Source organism: Panthera uncia, chromosome A2 (genome assembly GCF_023721935.1).
Source record: "Panthera uncia isolate 11264 chromosome A2, Puncia_PCG_1.0, whole genome shotgun sequence".
NCBI classification, from domain to species: domain Eukaryota; kingdom Metazoa; phylum Chordata; class Mammalia; order Carnivora; family Felidae; genus Panthera; species Panthera uncia.
The window spans coordinates 10837488-10846714 of record NC_064816.1 but is presented as its reverse complement, the minus strand read 5'-3'; positions in this window follow the sequence as shown (position 1 = coordinate 10846714).

The window sequence follows — 9227 nt, the reverse complement described above, 5'->3', positions numbered from 1 at the left end:
CTGGGCACCGGGGCAGCCCCCACTTCCCACTAGGCGCCCTGACGCACTCGGCCATGCTCCTTCCCCTCTGCAGATGGGCATTTCGTTAGCGCCACCTCCTAAGATAGCAGGAATAATTTTAAAAGCCGATGCACATAAAACACATAGGACAGAAGAAGGGCGGGCTTACTAAATGCCAGTCACTGTTCTCGCTGCTGTTGTTGTGGTGCAATTATTCAACAGCCCCACAATTCACGAGCCCGTTTTGACAGAGGAGGAACCAGAGATTGAGACAGGTGAAGCAATTGCTACAGCCCCACAGCTAATGAGGTGAATATGACAGCACAGATGGCAGCAGAGCCTAGAACATAGTACATGCTCATTAAATACCTGGGGATGAAAGAAAGGTTTGCAGCCATGAGTTCTAAGGATCGGTTACTCAGTGTGGTCCTCAGACCTCCACCGTAGGCATCACCTGAGAGCTTGCAGGAGATTCAGAATCTCGCACCCCGGCCCAGAAATATTGACTCCAAACTGCGTCTAAGTAGATCCTCAGGAAAAGTGTACATGCCTTCAAGCTTTAAGAAATGTTGCTTTAAGACCTCTGAGTCCAGGTTCTGCAGAGAAAGTGGGGAGTGGAAAGGCTTCACTTCTCTGATTCCCACTTTTATCTTGTTTTGTTTCAGTCATAACGTAAGGAGAAAAAAAATCTAAATCTCCAGGGGTTGTTCACACAACCACATGTCTACTGACCATCTGTTGTGTGGGGGGCACACAATTTTAGGCACCGGGAACACAGACTCCACTGTCAAGGGCCTTGCATCCGGTGGGGAGATGGGCGGTGATCCAGTAAATGATCAAGAACATAACAGACCGTGATAAGGGATGTGCCGGGGGGAGGGTCCCACCTTCAGCCTGGCATCAGGGTGAGCAGAGACCTGGAGGAAGAGGGAGAGTCACCAGGGGCAAGCGTGGGGCGGGATACCCATGCTGCACAAAAAGGCAGGTGGCTTGTTGTTCTTTTGACACGGGGGCTAAGAGCACACACATGCAAGATCACACAAGTGACCAAGACCAAGGCAGCTGGCAAAATCCGGCCCCATACTGAAGCTATAAGGAGGTGTTGAACTTTGATGTGCCATACCAAGGACTAAAACCCCAGAGGGCCTCTGGGCAATGGCCCCCAGCCAGACACAAAAATGCAGAGGTTGATCCCCCACAAAGGTCAACCCCCATCCCCCAACCCACAACCCCCAGTGATCAAGAATGCAGAGACTATTGGACCGGGGCTCCCCTGACTCTTGAGACAGGAAGCCTCAGGTGTGGACATTCTGCTCTGAGCCAGAGAAGGATCAGAGCGTCCCCAGTGGTCTCTCATCCAACAAGGAATGTCTCAGCTGCCAAATGGCACAAGCCTGGCTTATGCAATGGCCCCCAGCCACACACAGAAAGGCAGAGGTTGACCCCCCCTCCAGACGTCAACCCCCATCCACACCCAGAGCCAGGAAGTGGACAAGTGTGTGTCAGACCAGAGGTGGCAGTCACTCTGTGTGTGAGTCACCAGCTTTGGGCACAGCCTATCACCCCTCTGAGCCTCAGTCTTCATGTCTGTAAAGTGAGCTTGGTAAACCCTCACAGGGCAATGCAAGCATTCTATCAGACCCCATCAGGGAGAGTAGGGGAAAGGGCCTTTCAAAGTGACATGTGAAGGAAATGTTTCCATTTGTGACTACATGGGAGGACAGATGGACCTTGAGGGCATTATGCTAAGTGAAATAAACCAAACAGAGAAAAACAAGTACCATATGATCTCACTTATATGTATTCTTTTAAAAAAATGAACTCAGAAATAGGGAACACACCGCTGGTGGACAGAAGGGTGTAGGCAATGGGTGAAATGGGTGAAGGAGGTCAAAAGGTACAAATTTCTAGTTATAAAATAAATCAGTCCTAGGGATGCAATGCAAAGCTTCGTGACTATAGTTAATAACACTGTATTGTATATTTGAAAGTTGCAAAGAGAGTAGATCTTAAAAGCTCTCATCACGAGAATAAAAACAGTCTATAGCTACGTGTGGAGATGGGTCTTCACTACACTTATCGCGGTCATCGTTTTGCAATATATACACATGTGGAATCATGCTGTGCACCTGAAACTAATATAATGTTATATGCCGATCATACCTCAATTAAAAAATTGGCATATGAGTAATGAGCTCGTCTACGGCTAAAGCTTCTGAATATGTGTGTGGATCTGTGTGTGTGCATGTGTGCATATGCACTGAGAAAATTCCAGAAGAATCCACACATCACAGTGGAAGTGGAGAAAGTGGAAGTCGAGTCTTTATCCTTCTCACGTGCTACTAGTCTCACGCTTTCTCTCTCCCACACTGTGTTGCTATACTTTTTATCACGAAAACACAAATTTCAGAAACAAGGATTGTCACAGTGGGGGAAGGGGCACATGGTTGCTGCACAGAACAGGTGAGCAGTTTTTCTTTTGTGACACCATGAGACACCTCTCCCAGGAGTCAGCCTGGGGTCTCTCTACACCAAGCATGGAGGCTGCCTGGTGGCTGGAGTCTCTCTTTTCCTTTCCTCGGCCTTTGGGAAGGAACAGGTTCCGGATTCAGCCCAACAGAGTTCGGATCCCAGCCCTGCTCCTCGCTGGCTGTGTGACCTTGGACAAGTCACTTGTCCTCTCCGCGCTTCATGCCCTCCTCAGTAAGATGGAAAGGGGAACTTACACCTCCCAGGTAGTTTGTTCTTCAACAACAACAACAGCAACAACAAAAAAAACAGTACCAGAGACTCTATGCCAGTGATGGTGCTTCAACCCGAGACCCAGGATGAACAAAACAGATAAGGTCTCTGGATGGTGGTGCTCATGTCTGATGGGAGAAGCCGATGGGAAACAAGACCAAGTCAGATGGTGGGTGGTAATGAAGGAAATTAACAGAATGAGAACCAGCAAGTGACCAAGGAGGCAATCGGGGAGGGCTGCCCTGTGGAGGTGACCTCTGAGCAGAAACCTGAGTGACATGGAAGAGTGAACAGTGAATAACGATCGCTCTTTGCCCCTAAAGCCACAGCAGGACTGTAAACACCCGGCACACAGCGAGGTAATCAAATGGCTTGAAAACTCTGTCATTCCTCCTTCCTTCCTCAGACATGCTGAGGTAAACAAAGACAATAGAGGCAATTTCACTCAGTATCCATCTGTGAGGGAAGCAGGAACCAGCCCTGTAGGGAGATCCACGGTGGTGACATGTGGCCCAACACTCAAGCTGGAAATGGTTGTTCCATTTCAGTCGCTGTAATAAAGATCAGGAAACCCAACCAGCCCCCAAAGCATGTCAAGGGCCAGACCCATAAGCTGGAGTTTCCAGCTTCTTGGCATAAGGACCAGGAGAGCAAAGAAGCTGGCTTTGGAAAAAGAAGGCTGAAGGGAAACTTCAGGAAAGTCCTGGGGCCCCAAAATAGCTGCATCAACTTCCCCTGCACAGGACTTTTGGGGTGGTGCCAGCTCTGGAAAGTAGTCAGGCCACCCCCACCACTCCAGCAGTGGGGGTCGCCATCAACAGAGATCATCCCTGGAGGGTAAAAGGCTATTTCTCATGCAAAATCCAAGGAGGAGGGCCCCAAGGATGTCACAGAAAAACAAAAACAAAAACAGAAGGGCGTGCAAGGGAACAGGCAGGATTTTGCCCCCCTCCCATTCTGATGTCTGCTTAGCCAGCAGACAAGGGAGTCACCCTGGTGCAGAGGAACTGTTGAACCCCCCTCTGCGGAGACATGTGGAGTAGACACCAACCCAGGTCAAGACACCGGGCTACCACAGGAGCCTTTGGCCACCTCCCTACAGCCTCTTGGGGTCAAATGAGAATATGGCGTTGGGTCAGTGGTGGGCACCTGCAGGCAATCCGAGGAGATTAGAGAAATGGCGTCCATTCTCTGCCGAAGGCTACCTCCACTCTCCGTGACAGTTAAGCTCTCTGGATTCCAGAAATAGTTACTCTTTGGCCCCATCAACCTGGCAGTGGTGGCGGCTCTCAGCTGATGCTAGCCCCAGGACGCTGCACTAGCCTCCACGGTTTCCCTTGGCCCTGCCCATAGCTTTGTAAAGGGTTCCGTCTTCCAGTCACCCTTATTTAACCACTTAAGGTCCCTGCCCATTACAGGGTTTAGCGACTTCAAGATACACACAGTCACACCCTTACACACACACACACACACACACACACACACACCAATGCATCCACGCGTGCACACAGTGGCACGCTTACACACACACACTCACCGTGCACACACAAACACACATGCACACAGATTTACACACATGCTCCCATCCATGCACCCAATTACGTGGATACACTCACATACACACACCCTCGCACATGCATACACACAGTAGCACGAACGCACACACAGTCACACATACACTTAGACACAGACAGGCTCACACACATGTTGAATGGAGACCAGAGGCCAGGCCAGAGCCTGTTGTCCCCAAAATTTCCAGCAGAGGGCGCCGCCCACACACCCAAGAAAGGAAAGAGACCCAGAGCAGTTAGTGACAGCAGGCTCGTGTCCTTTAGAATCAATACACGCAGGTGCAGCAGAGTCCTGGGGATCGATGGGCTTCATGCCTCTCCTCATCCCTCTCTCATTAATTCACCATCACAGTCCTTAGCAGAAACTCAAAGCCTGTTTGTAGAGCAAGAGGAGACATTGAACACAGGTACGGCTCACTCTTTGGAGGAGTTAGCTGCATGGTGGAGGGAAGAAATGGTTCATTACTGGGAAAGTGGGTCAAGGGAAGGGACTTTTTAAGACTGAGGAAACAACAACATTTTCTGTGTTCCAATGGGAATTACCTAATAGAGTTCAGGATACATGATCAATATACAAGAATGTATACAGAAGATATTCTACCTAGAATATAGAACATAGAAATTCTATTTCTATATTCCAGGGATTAGAAAACTATGGTCCATGGACCAATCTGGCCTGTGGCCTGTTTTCGTATGGTCTATAAGCTAAGAGGTGTTTTTATATTTTAAGAGGACTGTAGGGGGCACCTGGGGGGCTCAGCCGGTTAAACATCCAACTTTGCTCAGGTCATGATCTCACGGTCTGTGAGTTCAAGCCCTGCATCAGGCTCTGTGCTGACAGCTCAGAGCCTGGAACCTGCTTCAGATTCCGTGTCTCCCTCTCTCTCTCTCTGCCCCTCCCCTGCTCACACTCTGTCTCTGTCTCTGTCTCTCCCTCTCTCAAAAATAAGACGATGGTAAAAGGAGACGAGGGGCAAGAAGAAGAGGAGATCCTGAATGGGATGTGCAAAGCCTAAAATGTTTACCATATGGTCCTTTGCAGAAAAGGAATGCCAAATCTGCTGGATAGAACCAATAAACAATTGGAACAATATTTTCATATACCCATTTTAAAGTATTATGCACCAGAAAAAGTGAAATACTGAGGTATAAATCTAACAAAATGTGTTCCAGATTTCTATGAAGAAAATTTTAAAACACTTGTGGAAGAAACCCAAGAAGGCCCAAATTCATGGAGAGATAAGCAATATTCATGGATTGAAAGACTCCACCTTGTGAAGATATTAAGGCTCTGGAAAAAAAAATTTTGGTTTATTTATTTATTCGGTGTGCGGAGGCGGGGGGAGGGGGGGGGGGCAGAGGAAGAAGGAGAGAGAATCCCAAGCAGGCTCCGCGCTGTCAGTGCAGAGCCCAACATGGGGCTCGAACCCACGAAACTTGAGATCATGACCTAAGCAGAAACCAAGAGTTGGACGCTTAACCCACTGAGCCACTCAAGCACCCCAATAGGAAAAGTAATTTTAGTTAAGAACTCGGCAAGAAAAACATGTTATTTTCAGCTTAGAATATACTAAATATTTATTCATTTAAGGTTGCAATGTTCCTTTCTTATCTTGCAGTCACTAGGCCTCCTGGGCCCCCCCATCTGTGGGCCCAGAAAGGTTTTGAGGCCCTGGACTCAGTAGCCCAGGGCAGGTACTCCTACAGCCTGAGAGGAGGGAGTCCGGGAGCGGCCGCTGTCCCAGGTGCTGAAGGAGGCCCTTCCACTCCCATCCCCCACCCCACCTTCTTTTCTCTCTTGGGGCCCTCGTGACCTCCACCTCTGGAAACACGTAAGCAAAAATGAAGTCCGGATCATGCCTCTTTAGACGGATTTTTTTTTTTTTTTAGTTCCTAGCTTCAAGGCCAGCTTGGCATCAAAGGCCCCTGAAGTTACTCAGAGGTAACTAGGGATATTCACAACTAACTGGATCTTCTTCTTTTCTTTTTCTTTTGATTTAAACATTCGTTATTGTAATTTTTTTATAATTTACATCCAAATTAGTTAGCATATGGTGCGACAATGATTTCAGGAGTAGATTCCTTAGTGCCCCTTACCCATTTAGCCCATCCCCCCCTCCCACAACCCCTCCAGTAACCCTGTTTGTTCTCCCTATTTAAGAGTCTCTTCTGTTTTGTCCCCCTCCCTATTTTTATATTATTTTTGTTTCCCCTCCCTTATGTTCACCTGTTTTGTCTCTTAAAGTCCTCATATGAGTGAAGTCATATGATATTTGTCTTTCTCCGACTGATTAATTTCACTTAGCATAATACTTCCATCCACGTAGTTGCAAATGGCAAGATTTCATTCTTTTTGATTGCTGAGTAATACTCCATTGTGTATATATACATATATATACCACATCTTCTCTATCCATTCATCCATCAATGGACATGTGGGCTCTTTCCATACTTTGGCTATTGTCGATAGCGCTGCTATAAACATTGGGGTGCATGTGCCCCTTTGACATAGCACACCTGCATCCCTTACATAAATACCCAGTAGTGCAATTGCTGGGTTGTACGGTAGTTCTATTTTTGGTTTTTTGAGGAACCTCCATACTGTTTTCCAGTGCAGCTGCACCAGCTTGCGAGCCCAACTAACTAGATCTTCTAATGATAATTTTCTTCACAGAAGATTGTCACATTTCCCAATACTTAAATTTAACTTTTGTGACTACAGCCTTTTAAATGTTAGAATGCGATGCAAAAAGAAGAGAGTACTTACCACCTACTGATTGAGTGATGTTGCACATGTTTGCTTATTCAGTCTCTCCATCAGGGTAACAAGGTGGCTATAACTGTATGGTAACAGAACTCAGCCTCAGAGAGACCAACAATTTCCCCCCACCCAAACAGCTAGTGAATAGCAGACTGTGATTGTGACCTTGTCAGTAAAACTCCAAGGTGCCGTGGATCCAGGGTCATCTGAACCTAATTGCATCTAGTTATCTGCCCCACCTTCCTTGAAGAGTAGTCTTACCTCCTTGATCCAGGATGCAGCTGCAGGTCCCCACATCACCCCAAGACGCAGCAAAGAAGAAAGGGGAAACTGGACAGAGAGAGTGTCTACCTTTCCTTAAGGAGAGCTTCTAGAATTACCAGGTACTCTTTGACTTTTCCTATGGGACAGGGTATAGTCATTTAGCCAATCTAGTTTCAAGAAAAGCTTTCAAATGCAATCTGTATTTCAGCCTGCCACGCACCTAACCTAAAAACTAAGGGTTATAGGAAGGCAAAACTGAATATGAGGATACACAGTGAGCAGTCTCCAGCACAGTCCATCCTGTTGACAAAACATCCAGTGTGTACCCCTCTCTCTAAATCAGGAACATCCCTGGGGGAGTCAATCTCAAAGGCCACCTGCTACATCCATGTAGCCCAAATTCCAGGATCTCTGGGGGATGTGCTGTCCCCTCCCTTAAGCCCTGATGTGAGCTTTTGTGGTCCAGAAATCTATACACTTAAAGGCAATCATCGCCCTGAATACATTCAACAGTAGAGTGATAACTGGATCATCACCATTTAAAATTCCACCTGAGGGGTGCCTGGGGGGCTCAGTTGGTTAAAGGTCCTACCCTTGATTTTGACTCAAGTCATGATCTCACAGTCGTGAGACTGAGCCCCATGTTGAGCCCTGAGCTGGATGTGAAGCCTGCTTAAGATTCTCTCTTTCCCTGGTCCTCTGCCCCTCCCACATTTGCACTGGTTCTCTCTCTCTCTCTCTCTCTCTCTCTCACACACACACACACACACACAAACTAAAATGAAATGGATAAAATTCCAACTGAAACTTCGTGTTCCATTAATGGCAAGCTAGGTTATTGGGATTAACCTTTCAATTTAAAAAAACACAACTCTCATATCTGGATACTTTTCCAATCACTTGTTTTTTAAGTTTACTGATTTATTTGAGAGAGACAGAGACAGTGCAAGTGGGGGATGGTCAGAGAGAGAGAGAGAGGGAGAGAGAGAATCCCAAGCAGGCTCCACGCTGCCAGCACAGAGCCCCATGCAGCCCTCAAACCCGCGAAACTGAGACCACGACCTGAGCCAAAACCAAGAGTCGGACGCCTAACCAACTGAGCCACCCAGGTGCCCCCTTTTCCAATTTCTTAAATGCATAAATGACCTGAAAAGACAGTAAAGAATTACAAAGATGCCACTCAAGGGGCACCTGGGTGACTCAGTCAGTTGGGCGTCTGACTTCGGCTCAGGTCATGATCTCACAGCTCATGCGTTCAAGCCCTGCATCGGGCTCTGCTGACAGCTCAGAGCCAGGAGCCTGCTTCCGATTCTGTCTCCCTCTTTCTCTGCCTGTCCCCCGCTTGTGCTCTGTCTCTCTCTGTCTCTCAACAATGAATAAATGTGGGGAAAAATTGTAACAAAGATGCCACTCAAATGAAAAAAGAAGCCTGGGGGCTCCTGGGTGGCTCAGTCAGTTGAGCATCTGACTTCGGCTCAGGTCATGATCTCACCGTCTGTGAGTTCGAGCCCCGTGTCAGGCTCTGTGCTGACAGCTCAGAGCCTGAGCCTGTTTCAGATTCTGTGTCTCCCTCTCTGTCTGACCCTCCCCCACTCATGCTCTGTCTCTCTCTCTCTGTCAAAAATAAATAAACATTAAAAAAAGGAAAAGAAAAAAGAAACCTGGAGTTAAAGGAGCATGAATTATACTTTTGCGCTGGAGCGAGTCAGGGAAGTGTGAAACTGTTTTGACGGCCTCACGGCCAGGGGAGAAAAATCAAAGCCTAGAGTGACATGGGAAAGAAAAGTTGTAAGAAGATCCTCCTTACATAGGTGGAAGCCTCCAGGAGCTACACTGCTCAAGGGGAGAACACACCGGTAGAGGGGACTGCAAGTGTGACCTCTGCTGGA